Source organism: Orycteropus afer, unplaced genomic scaffold, assembly GCF_000298275.1.
Source record: "Orycteropus afer afer isolate SDZICR_OR568_19922 unplaced genomic scaffold, OryAfe1.0 scaffold00274, whole genome shotgun sequence".
NCBI lineage: Eukaryota > Metazoa > Chordata > Mammalia > Tubulidentata > Orycteropodidae > Orycteropus > Orycteropus afer.
In genome coordinates this window covers 4,668,718-4,681,540 of record NW_006921861.1, presented here as the reverse complement: position 1 = coordinate 4,681,540, position 12,823 = coordinate 4,668,718, and the positions used below count along the sequence as shown (strand labels likewise).

The following is a 12,823-nucleotide window of genomic DNA, read 5'->3' as shown; positions in this document are numbered from 1 at the left end:
TTTGAGATTCAGCAGCGTGAGACCTCCTACTTTGTTTTTCTTCTTCAATAGTGCTTTGCTTATCCGAGGTCTCTTTCCTTTCCATATAAAGTTAATGATTGGTTTTTCCATATCCCTAAAGAATGTTGATGGGATCTGGATTGGGATTGCATCGAATGTCTAGATTGCTTTGGGTAGAACTGACATTTTCACAATGTTCAATCTTGTTGAAGATTTTTGCATCTATATTCATGAATGATATTGATCTGTAGTTTTTCTTGTTAGTGATATATTTGCCTGGTTTTGGTATCAAGGTTATGCTTGCTTCATAACATGAATTTGGGAGGATTTCATCTTTTTCTATGTTTTAGAATAGTTTGAGTAGGATTGATGTCAGTTCTTCTCTGAATGTTTGGTAAAATTCTTCAGTGGAATCATCTGGGCCAGGGCTATTTTTTTGTTGGTAATATTTTTATGACCTGTTCAATTTCTTCTTTTGTTATATATGCGTTCAACAAATCTTGAACAATTTTCTCAGTGATTTTCTTTTTCTCTTCCCATTCTGGAATTCTCATTACATTTAGGTTATTCCTTAGGGTATGCCACATGAGTCTTAGGCTTTCTTCATTTTTTTAAAAAATCTATTTTCTGATTGATCCCTTTCCAAAGAAGTGTTCAGGTATTTGTCTTCAATCTCATTAATTCTGTCTTCCATTGATTCAATTCCACTCCATTCCCTGTTCAAGGTGCTATCTATTTCTGAAAATTTAGTACTAATTTTCGGGATTTCTACCTGTAGATTTTGTATAATTTCTTATTTTTCCTTTTGTTTTTGTAGTTTCTCCCAAAATCGTTCTACAGTTTTGTCTGTGTTTTCCTTAATTTTGTCAGTGTCTTCCTTGTTCTGTTTCTCAATCTGTTGAAGATATTTAAGTATATATATTTTTTAAATTCCTTATCAGGAGTTCCAAGGCTGCTTTTTTCTCATGGATGTGTTCTGGTCTGTATCCTGGTTCCTTGTTTCTACTGTTTTATCTTGCTACTTTTTTGGACTGTGATGCTCTGTTGTCTGCAAGACATTGTGATATTGTATTTATATTTAATTGGTGATTGTATGTTGGATTGATTTGTCCAAGATTTTCATCTTCTTCTTCTTCTTTTTTGGATGTGTCTGAGTAAATAGGGTACTGTGTTCCTCTATTTGCTAGTTGGCAGCCCTTATGCACTCACCACCTGTCTCCTGATGGTTGTCATAGAGAATGAGAGTGGCTGCACAGATCTCTGTAACTGTTTATGAAGAGCAACTAAGGGTGAGTCAGGCTCTTCTTGGTAGTTGTCTATCATTGGTGCATTGGTGGAGAAGGAATTGGTGGCTCTCACTCAGTAAGTGGAGCTATAGGAGGCATAAGAGTGATTGCATTGCATGGGCATTATTTCTGTCTCCCACTCAGTTAGACAAAAACAACAATTGAAAAACCATCAAAAAAGTAAAAGCAAGTAGACAAAAAACACACCATATAAACCCACAGGAACAACTATCAAAAAGAGAAAAATAGGAAATAAATAAAAAGAAAGAACAGCAATAAATAAGAGAAAATATTCAAATAAGTAGTTTAAAAGCCAAAAGCAATATGCATAGAAAAAAAAAAAACATAAACCCTGTAATATCTGGGGAGGGCACTAGAAGAGAAATAGGGTAGAGTAGGAGAATAATGAAGAAAAATAGGAAAAAAAATGCAAAAAAGAAAAAGAAGGAATGGGAGAACCATGAAAAGAAAAAACATGGGAACCAGGAAGAGAGAAGAGAGAAACACCTGAAAACTATAACCTGGGAAGGGAAGAATAAAGAATAATAATAAAAAGGTTGAAAAAATGAGAAAAAGAAATAATAATTTTAAGAAAGAGAAAAACAAACTAAAAAAAGGAAAAAAAAAAAAAAAAAAAACCTCTGGGCAGGGCAGCACAGGGCACCCAGGCTCTGTCAGAGCATACAGACTAGGATGGAATTCCTGCTGGCCTAAAAGGTGGGTGAGAATGAGGGATGGCCACATGTCCATTCATCAAGAAGGTATGGGGTATAATAGTAACAAGGGGAATATCCCACCTTCCTAGTACTTTGTGTCTGAAATGTCCTTGCAGTGCCTGGCAAGTGGAACCTATTTTAGGTGCCTGGAATCTGAGAGAACTGTTGTTTTAAATATCCAAAATGGTGTAACCACTTGTAGACATTCAAAATGGTATTCAAAAATACCTTCTTGATGAACGGAGGTGTGGCCATCCCTCACTCCCACCTACTTTTTGGGCCAGCAGGAATTCCATCCCAGTCTGTGTGTTCTGACAGAGCCTGGGTGCCCTGTGCTTCCCTGCCCAGAGTTTTTTTTTTTTTTTTTTTTTCCTTTTTTTAGTTTGTTTCCCCCTCCTGACAGCCAAAAGTCTTCAGCTCAGCTTGTCTCCCTCTTTGTTGCTTCCTCTTTTATTCACCAGCCATGAGTGCAGTCCTCCATGCAGCCCCTGGCTGACTTGTAGGTCAATTCTTAGGTCCTAACACCACCTGGCAATATCCAAGCTGTCCGTGCTGTCAGGATCACTGACAGACCACAGCTCTGTATGTCTCCCTTTTCTTCTACTAGTTGTAGTTTAGTCCACTTCTGTACCCTTCCTTTCAAAGCTTAAGGCTGCAAGATTATCTTCTGTATCTGTGTTAATTGATCCCCCTTTGTTGAAGAGGGTCTGTGTATTTTATCTGCCTATTTCACCATCTTACCAGAACTCTCCACTTTTAATAAATATTTTATTAGCTTAAATTCTGTTTTTCTTTTTTTTTTTGGGGGGGGGGTAATTGTCCAGTACTTGATTGATTTCACTCTGCTATATTTTCACAATAGCTTTTAGAGGGTACTATTATCCTTAAGTTTTTTTCAGTGTTGATTCAGCAGTTCTGGATGACAGATGTGACTCCATGTATCTGAATTGAGTACCACCATCTCTGTTGTCACTTAGGCAGTAAGACAGAGTAACACCCAGGATTTGTTGCATGTTTGTTTCTCTGAAAAAGGAAGCTCTAGAATGTGTAATTTGGTAGTTCATAAAGCATAATATATTGTATGTGTTATGCATTGTTACTAGGAGGCTATTTAGGATACACAAACTTTTCTATGATAGGGACAATTGAAGAGCTCTGGTAGCATAGTGGCTAAAGGCACTTGACTGCCAACCAGAAGGCTGGTGGTTCAAACCCACCAGCCACTCCTCGGAAGGAAGATGGGGCAATCTACTTCCGTAGTGATACTGCTTTGGAAACCCAAGGAGGGGTCACTATGAGTCGGGTCCAACTCAACGGCACACAACAACAACAACATCCTTTTCATGCACTGGTACTTGTAAATACCAATTATATTTTCCACCTCTGGGGTTTATTGGTATGCTTTTGTGCCATTTATAATATGTTCTGGCATCAGGGAAGGTACTTGCATAACTGCATAAAATAGAAGAAAGTATGTTGACACCACATTGCTGTGGTAAGGGTAATTGCATTAGGTGGTACATTACAGAGGAGATTTAGTGAAACATCTCTTTGGGATTCTCTGCAGCAAAATAAAGCTTGTAAATATATTTACTTTTTTCCTTTGTGTTGTTGAGAAGGGCAATTTTGGGCACTATGTAATATTCAGGGAGCTCTGGTAGCATAGTGGCTAAGACACTTGACTGCTAACCGGAAGGATGGAGGTTCAAACCCACCAGTCGCTCCTTGGAAGGAAGATGGGGCAATCTACTTCCATAGTGATACTGCCTCGGAAACCCAAGGGGGGGTCACTAAGAGTCAGGTCTGACTCTATGGCACATAACACCAACAACAACAATGTAATATTCAAATGAATAAGTTATTTTCAGGCAAAATACAGGGGAAGCATATGTCTTTGACGTACTTCATAACCATAGGTACAAATAATTACCATTTACATTTTTCACTGCTCAGGCTTCTGAACATTTATGCGCAGCCAGTGCAGGGTGCCTTTATATGTTATCCCATGTTTTCAAAAGTTTCATGCAGTAGGAAAAAAAATGATAAGGGAAAATTATTTATTTATTTATTTATTTTTCTGCCTCGTTCCTCCTATCTAACTGCCAGAGTCCACTGTTATATCGTATACCACATAATGTTTATTAAAAATCTATCATATATAACAAAACGTTACCAACACTAAATGATTCAATATGCATTCTGTTAGTGAAAAAACATTATATCACACAAAAATTACAAACATAATTAGGTCATGAAAGGGTTATTCTATATTCTTTAAGCTCTATTGATCTTAATTTAATTATTTTCCTGAAACCTGTCATTCCATCCTATTCAAATTTCCTCAGAATAGAAAATTAATTGAAAAAAAATTCCAATTAACTCATTAAAGCCAAGGTAACCTTTTACCCAAATCTAATTAAGGCAGCAAAAAAAAAAAAAAAAAAAGAGAGAGAGAGAGAGAAAAAAAACTGCAAATTAAATCCTGCAGCATTTAAAAAGGATACCTTATGTTCAATGAGACTCCTTCAAGCAGCTGCACCATGCAGTGAAACACCTGGATTCTGGGGTCAAGTGCCCAGTGTTCAACCTTTTGTTGCTCTTCTCAGCCTTGTGACCTTGAGTTTTCCATGTAACCTCTCTAAATGTCAGTTTCCTCATTGTGAAATGGGAATAAGAAGAGTACTCACTTCTTAGGGTTTTTGTTAAGGCTAAATAATACGATTCAGGTACAGTACTCACATAGTGCCTGACACATGGTAACCTCTACTGAAGGCTCCTATGCTGTGTACTTGGCACAATTTCATTTAGAAGAGTCTCTGCTTTTACTACTTTATTGGGAAACAAGGATCCTTTTCAGAGCCCTCTCTGATCATGAATGTGAGGAATATTGGCAGATTACCCAATAAGCAAGGTAAGCATGGGTTTACTTGTGTTTATTACTAATCTGTAGTGAACCATTTTACATGGGTTTCATTTGACTTCATTTCAAGATGTTTTTTACCATATCTGAATGGGTACTCCATCCTTATCAGGGATTATAAATTTTGAAAAGAGACTTTGATTATGTAAGAAGGTGCTATGGGGTTGAGAGAGGACAGATGTTAGCCACACTGTAAGCAGAATATTTGATGTGACGAAAAATGTGAAATTATTTATTACAGATTAGTAAATAAGCACAAGAAAGCCCAAGTTTACCTTGCTTATTGGGTAATATGACACTGGTGATAAATATGGAGGTGCTTGAATTTTTTTTTTTGTTTGTTTTGTTTTGTTTTCTGTCAGCTATTTCACTTTCAAATGCATAGTGCCTAAGACACTTGACTGCTAACCAGAAGGCTGGTGGTTCAAACCCACCAGCCACTCCTCGGAAGGAAGATGGGGCAATCTACTCTGTAGTGATACTGCCTCAGAAACCCACAGAGTGGTAGCTATGAGTCGGGTCTGACTTGATGGCACATAACAACAACAACAACAACAACAAAATCCTCAGTCTAAGAAATGCTTCATAGAATTGCATCATGTGGCTAGAACAGACAATGGCATTGGAAGACCCTGGATTGTGGTATCCTACACATATTCTTGAGTCCTCGTGGCACAATGGATAAGAGCTTGGCTACTAACCAGACGAGTGGGCAGTTTGAACTCACCAGCCTCTTGAAGGAGAAAATATCTGGTGATCCTCTCCTGTGAAGATTACAGCCTAGGAAACTCTGAGGCCCCTACTCTCTCCTACAGGGTCACTATGAGTTGGAATTAACTTCACAGCATATAACAACATACTTATTCTTGTTGGAAAGATTTTCTGATCATATATGAAGCCCAAAGCATACCTCCACTAGTGAGGCAGCCCCATGCATTTTGCCCAGGGTTTATCCAGGCAGTCTTTGTGCACAACCACATATCTACAGAAAATAGCACATATGGCAATTAGTTTTAAATTGCTTAATGATCTCTCACAGATGGTGATGGAAATTGCAATACAATGGCATCACTAGGGTTGGTAGTGTCAGCCAGTGTGTTGACTCATGGTGCCAAACGCCACCACCACTGGACCTCCTCTGGTACCAGACCATACAGAATCCTTCTTCCTCTACCTCATTTTAATGATTTTTTATCTTCATAACTTCTATTGCTCTTGTTTTATGTCTTACTTCGATACATACCTCATATGCATCATGTATAATTCTGTGATTGATACTCTGATATATGCCTTCCACAGCCAGGAGATGCGGAAGAACTTTAAAGCATTTATGTATTGCCATGGCTTCAAAACCACCTGCAGGTTCCTTACTAGCTACTGAACAAAATGTCTCATTCTTACTGTGGCTCTGTCTTCTTTGATTATTTTATTATAAGTTAATTAAATGCAGCCAAGGGAAAAGCAAATGATGCATCCCCCTTGTTTGTTTTCCATCTCAAGCTTGTGCTTAAGATGTACCCTTTTCTGTGGCCATTTTATTTTTTTCTTTTAAATTTATGTGATGAGTTGCGTGAAAATTTACAAAGCAGATTTGTTTTACTCTCAACAGTTCACATACATTTTATTTCATGGCACTGATTACAATCCCAAAGATAAGCAGCTCTCCTTGTGACTACCCTTTGCCTGTGTCCATCTTATCTATGCATTCCTGTTGTCTAGCTTTCCCCTTATGCTAATACTGCTCTTCTAATCTTTCATGGTTGATTGATCTATGGGGTGTATCTCCTTGGGGTAGGTTTTCTGCTCATAGGCCTTTCTACTATTGGGCTGAGAGCTAATCCATGGAAGTGAGTCTAGTACCAGGCCTAATGAATAACCTGGGGCCATACTCTTGGGGGTTTATCAGTCTCTGTCCCACTAGTAATTCTGGTCATTTTTCTGTTTTTGAATTTTGTTCCAAATTTTTCCTCCCACTCTATCCAGAATCTCCAATTTTGATCCCTTTCTGAGTAGTTGGCATTGGTAGTCAGGCACTATCTGGTTCTTCTAGTCTCAGGGTCATGAAGGCTGAGGTTCTCACAGTCCATTAGTGCCTTGGACTAATTGTTTCCATATGACTTTGATTTTCTTCACTCATCTTTTCTCTAGATAAGGAGAGACTAATAGCTGTGTCTTAGATGGCCACTCAAAAGCTTTTAAGATCCCGGTTGCTACTCACCAAAATAAGATCTAGAGCAAAATTTTTATGTACTATGTGGTGCCAATTGAGCTTGATGTCCCCTGAAACCATGGTCGCTTAACTGCCGGTCTGGTAACTCACTTCCTCAAGATGCTTGCTTGTCTCAGGGAAGCTATGCCATCCTTGTCCCCTGTTAGTTCTATAAGGTATATGGATATTTTTGTAGCACAAATGCATGTGTAGGAATATGATCAGCCAAATATATCTATGGTCATGGGTACATTCCCATTTGCCTACCCTCTGTGGCCATTCATGTGTCAACCAGACACAAACTACTTATCCATTTGGGAATGATCTGTGACAATTGCTTTCTTTTCTTTCTTCATACTACATTTTTTTTATATCTCCTTCCAAGTCTGTCATATCCACCCTTGCTCTAGTTAGTGTGTGTGTTTAGGGATGGTAGAATGGACTGAGCGTAAGTCTCAGCAGAATTTGGAGCATCCTGATAGTCATGTAAGAAGAGCTGTGAGATTTTCTGTCATACGTGGTTGTTCTTTCTCCCCAGAAGTAGGGCCATACCTCTGCTGAATGATCTTGGGAGTTACAAATGCTTTTTAGGGGCACAGTAGAGTGGTTAGTTTCATTCTTTTTGAGAGTTTCTGCATATTTATTATATAGTACCTCTACAACTCTGCTTTCCTGAACTTTTGGTTTTATGGTTTGTGTCCATAATTATCCAAAGGTGGAATTTCCTTAATTATACTTCTGTCAGTCATTTATTTATACTTACCCAGACATAAAATTTTATGCTACAAAACTTTCCTTATGTATTGTAGATGTTTCTGTGATTCATTCATACTGTCTTATTTGGACTTTTTCCAAGATTTCCAAGTGACTGTTTAGGGGTCCAATCATGGGCTTACGGAGCCCCCCGTGCTGCATGTTGTTCATGCCAATGGCCAGGCAACCTTTGACCTAGTTCAGAATGAGCCTGCCTTGGAGTCTGAAACCCTGTCACCATCACTGTTTGCAGCACTTCAATCTCATTTGAGCAGCCACAGAAGGCAGGGGCCCCATCTGTGCCCTTTGGAGTCCCATCTTTTCCAGTCTGGAATGGAATGTAGAAACTGGAACTCAAGACTCTGCCACTCATTGGCTGTGTGACCTTAATCCTCTTATTCCACAATCCACACCTGTTGACCTCCCAGGATTGTCCAGAGATCTGTGTGAGAAAATGTGAGAACATCTGTATACTTGTAAAGTACATAGGAATTAGTCCTTTATTTTATTTATTTTTATTTTAAGAGCTTGTTTTACATTCAACATAATGCATACATTTAGTTGCATTCCCCATTCACCCTGTCCAAACCTAACCCAGCCTCCTCCCCTCCTTACCCTGTAATCCTCCCCCTGTGCCACTCCTGTTTGTCCTGCATTTCCTCAGTTTAAATGTTGGTCCTCTGGTGTCCCATGGTCTATTGCTCTAAGGGATGTGTTACCACAGAGTGTGGATGCGTCATCCTGGGTTGAGTGGTCTGTTTGTACATCTTGTTAACTATTGGATTGAGAGTGTGCCCCTGGGGGTGGGGGTGAGTTTTATTCCAGGTGAAGAATATATTCTAGGGCCATAGTATTGGGAGTCTCATCAGATTTCATCTGACCAGTAATTCTGGTCATTACTGAGTTTTTGGATTTTGTTCCATGTTTTCCCTCCCACTCTATCCAGGATCTCCAGATTGGATCCTTTCCTTAGTGATTGTCATTGGTAGCCGGATGCCATCTAGTTCTTTTTGTCTCGAAGGCCATTGTGCCCTAGGGATTGCATCTAAATGCCTCCCCCCCTTTTTTTTTTTTTGCATTCTTCTTCACTTCCTATGCTAGGAAACCATTAGGTGCATTTTACATGGCTGCTTGAAAGCTTTTAAGATCCCAGTCACTACTCACCAATGTAGGATGTGGAGCAATGCTTTTATGTATTTTGTTGCACCAATTGAATCTGTTGTCCCCCAGTACTATGGTCCTGAGGCAGTAGATCTATTGGATCTTTCTCCCATAATGTCTGGTTGTCTGTGAGGGATTACTCTGTCTCTGTCTTCTATTGTTTCTGTAAGGACTGCAGGTATTTGTATAACTGGTGTCTGTGCAAGATTAGCCTCAGCTAAATCTATCCTTGGTCTAGAGTACTTCTATTCACTGACCCCTGTCAGATCATCTCAGGTTTTTATGTGTTTATCTGTAAAGCCTAGTGTTTGGTGTTAATGGCAATGCAGTATTGTGGACACATTGTTTGGTATTAGCATCTGTTGTGTATCTCTTATGTGCACAATTTGGAGTCCTCCCATTTCCTAATGTTATTATGGCAGTCATATATCCTTGCCCCTACCCATGTCAGCATGTAGGCATTTCAGCCTTTATTTTATTTTAACTTTTTATTGTGATTTTAGTGAAAGTTTATGGAGAAAATTTGTTTTCCATTAAACAATTAATACACATTTTGTTTTGTGACATTGAGGGCAGTCCATACAATGTCACATCACTCTTCCTACTTCCTCCCTATGTGTAGAATTTCCATTTTCTTTCCTCTCCCTTCTGGCCTTCTGAGCTTTCTTCCTGGGCAAATACTGACCTTTTGATCTTGTATGGTTGATTGTTCTAAGGAGTGCATACCTTCCCGGTGATATTGTTTACCCCATAGGTCTGCGTTGTTTGGCTGAAAATTGTGCCATGGAGGTGGGTTCAGTTCCAGGCTTAAAGAGTGACTAAGGGCCATAGTGTTGGAGGTTCTGCCATTCTTTTGGACAAGTAAGCCTGCTCTTTTTTATAATCTTGAATTGTGTGCCACATTTTTCACCCACTCTATCTAGGACCTTCTATTGTGATCCTTTTGAGAGCTGACCCTTCATTTTAAAGAAATGACTCAGATGAGTATTCAATGGCGAGCAGGAAGCAGTGGTCAGAGCAGTGTCCTAAGTCCAGGAGACCTGCAGTGGGGACTCCTTTTCCCTGAAGGAAAGGGCTTATATCCTAGTTGCTCTCAAATTCCGTCCTATTCTTTTTGATATTATTGTTTCTCTTTTGTTTTAGACATTCACATCTGAACTGGGCCCAATGAAAGAAAACATAAATAAAGAAGTGGGCCAATAGGGCTACATAACAACGGGCTATTGTTACAGAAGAGAGACTATTCTGTTGAAACCTGCTGGGTCAGAGGAACAGAGTTCAGAGTACAGAAAAGATGATGCTGGTGTAAATAGGAAGAATGTATGAGACAGCAAATCATCAGCTGAGGTTTGAGCTCTGGTAGCATAGTGCCTAAAGCACTTGACTGCTAACCAGAAGTCTGGTGGTTCAAACCTACCAGCCACTCCTCGGAAGGAGGGGTGGGCAATCTCCTTCCATAGTGATACTGCCTCGTAAACCCAAGGAAGGGTTGCTGTGAGTCAGGTTTGACTCAATGACACACAACAACAACAACAACAACAACAACAAAAACCCTTTCTAATGTTTCCTGTTTCTTTTACCTGAAAATTCATGTTGTATATCCATGAATGGGAAGTGATCTCAATTTAATTATCTTTGGAAACTTCAGGTATCAGACATCTTGCCAGAAGTTGGCTCTTTTCTGTCTGCTCACTTCTGCTGATTAAACTCCTGGTATCTTGCACCACTTTCTGTTGTTTTGATGCAGGTTCTTCTCTCTGTGTTTCTATTCTTGCTGTTTTAAATGGTCTCTGCACCATTTTCATCACATTCATCATCAGTATCAAATTTAGTTTTCTTACCCTGAAATAGGAGAAGTCAGCCGCAGGGACTCATGTGAGGAGAGAGAACCCAGGCCAAGCCTCACAAGCAGCAAGGCAGAAAGGCAGGGAGAGGACAGAAAAGGCAAAGGGTACTGGAACAAATTGAGGAGTCAACCGCAGGAACCCAGGTAAGGAGAGGGAATCCAGGCAATGCCCCACAAGCAGTGAGGTGAGAAGACAGAGTGAGGATAGAAAAGGCAAAGGGGACCAGAACAGACTGAGGAGTGAGCCGCAGGAACGCAGGTGAGGAGAGGGAACCCAGGCCATGCCCCACAACCAGCAAGGGGGGAAGGCAGGGAGAGGACAGAAAAAGCAAAGGGGACCAGACAGATCAAGAAGTCAGCCACAGAGATCCAGGTAAGGGTGGTTGGAGAGGTTTCCAACAGCTAAGGGAGACAAACCTGTCTGTCGGTTTGTCCTACTGTGGTGATGTGTTGCTGTGAGTCTGGAGGCTATGCCACTGTGTTTCAAACCCAGTGGGGTGCACCTGGTGCACAGGTATCAGCCCAGCTTGCAGCTGAGACAGACTAAGAAGAAGGAGGAGGCCATCCACTTCTCAAAGAATTGTCCAGGGAAAACTTTATGAATAGCAGAGAAACACTGTCTGTTACATTACTACACAACTTCATGAATCGTCCGGAAACGTCCAATACAGAAGAGGAAAATGAGTCACTTAGCTTAGAAAGCTCTCAAAGTAGGACTGGGCAAGAGCTGCATTATCAGAGTAAAATCAGCCTTACTCGTATGGATAAGGTAAAGCTTTCGAGACCTCCATTTGCTAATGTGGCACCACTCAAATTGAGAAGAAACATTGGCAAATATCCATTAATAATCGGAACATGGAATGTACGAAGAATGATTCTAGGAAAACTGGAAGTTGTCAGAAATGAAATGGGATGCATAAAGATTGATATCTTAGGCATTAGTGAGCTGAAATGGACTGGTTTGGCCATTTTGAATCAGACAATCATATGATCTACTATGCTGGGAATGACAGTTTGAAGAGGAATGGCATGACATTCATCATCACAAAGGATGTTTCAAGACCTGTCCTGATGTAGAATGCTGTCAGGGATAGGATACTATCCATATGCCTACAAGAAAGACCTGCTAATAAAACTATTATTCAAATTTATGCAACAACCACCAAATCCAAAGATGAGGCAATTGAAGATTTTTATCAAATTCTGCAGTCTGAAATTGGATGAACATGCAATCAGGATGTGTTAATTAGCACTGGTGACTGGAATGCAAAAGTTGGAAACAAAGAAGAATCACCAGTAGTTGGAAAATTTGGCCTTGGTGACAGAAATAATGATGGAACTCACATGGTAGAATTTTGCAAGACCAACGAGTTGTTCATTGTAAACACCTTTATTCAACAACACAAATAGTGGCTGGACTTCACCAGATGGAACACACAGGAATCAGTTTGACTACATCTGTGGCCAGAGGTGATGGAAAAGATCAATATCTTCAGCCAAAACCAGGACAGGAGCTGATTGTGGAACAAACCATCAATTTCTCATATTCATGTTCACCTTGAAGTTAAGACAATTAAAATGAGTCCACAAGAGCCAAAATATGATCTTGAATGCATCCCTACTGAATTTAGAGACCATCTAAAGAATAGATTTGATGCACTGAATACCAATGACCGAAAACCAGAAGAATTGTTGGATAACATCTGTGAAGAAATCAAGAGGTCACTAAAAAGACAACAAAAGAAGAAAAGACCAAAATGGATGACAGAAGAGACTCAGAAACTTGCCCTTGAGCACAGAGTAGCTAAAGCAAATGGAAGAAATGACAAGATAAAAGAATTGAACCAAAGATTTCAAAGAGCAGCTCGAGAAGACAAAGCCAATTACTATAATGAAATGTGCAAAGACCTGGAATTAGAAAACCAAAAGGGA

General features: G+C 39.7%; 1 pseudogene; it reads right to left on the bottom strand.

The window, feature by feature from the left end:
- The window catches only part of LOC103205247, a 55,670-nt pseudogene that overhangs the window by 40,102 nt on the left and 2,745 nt on the right, over positions 1–12,823 (bottom strand).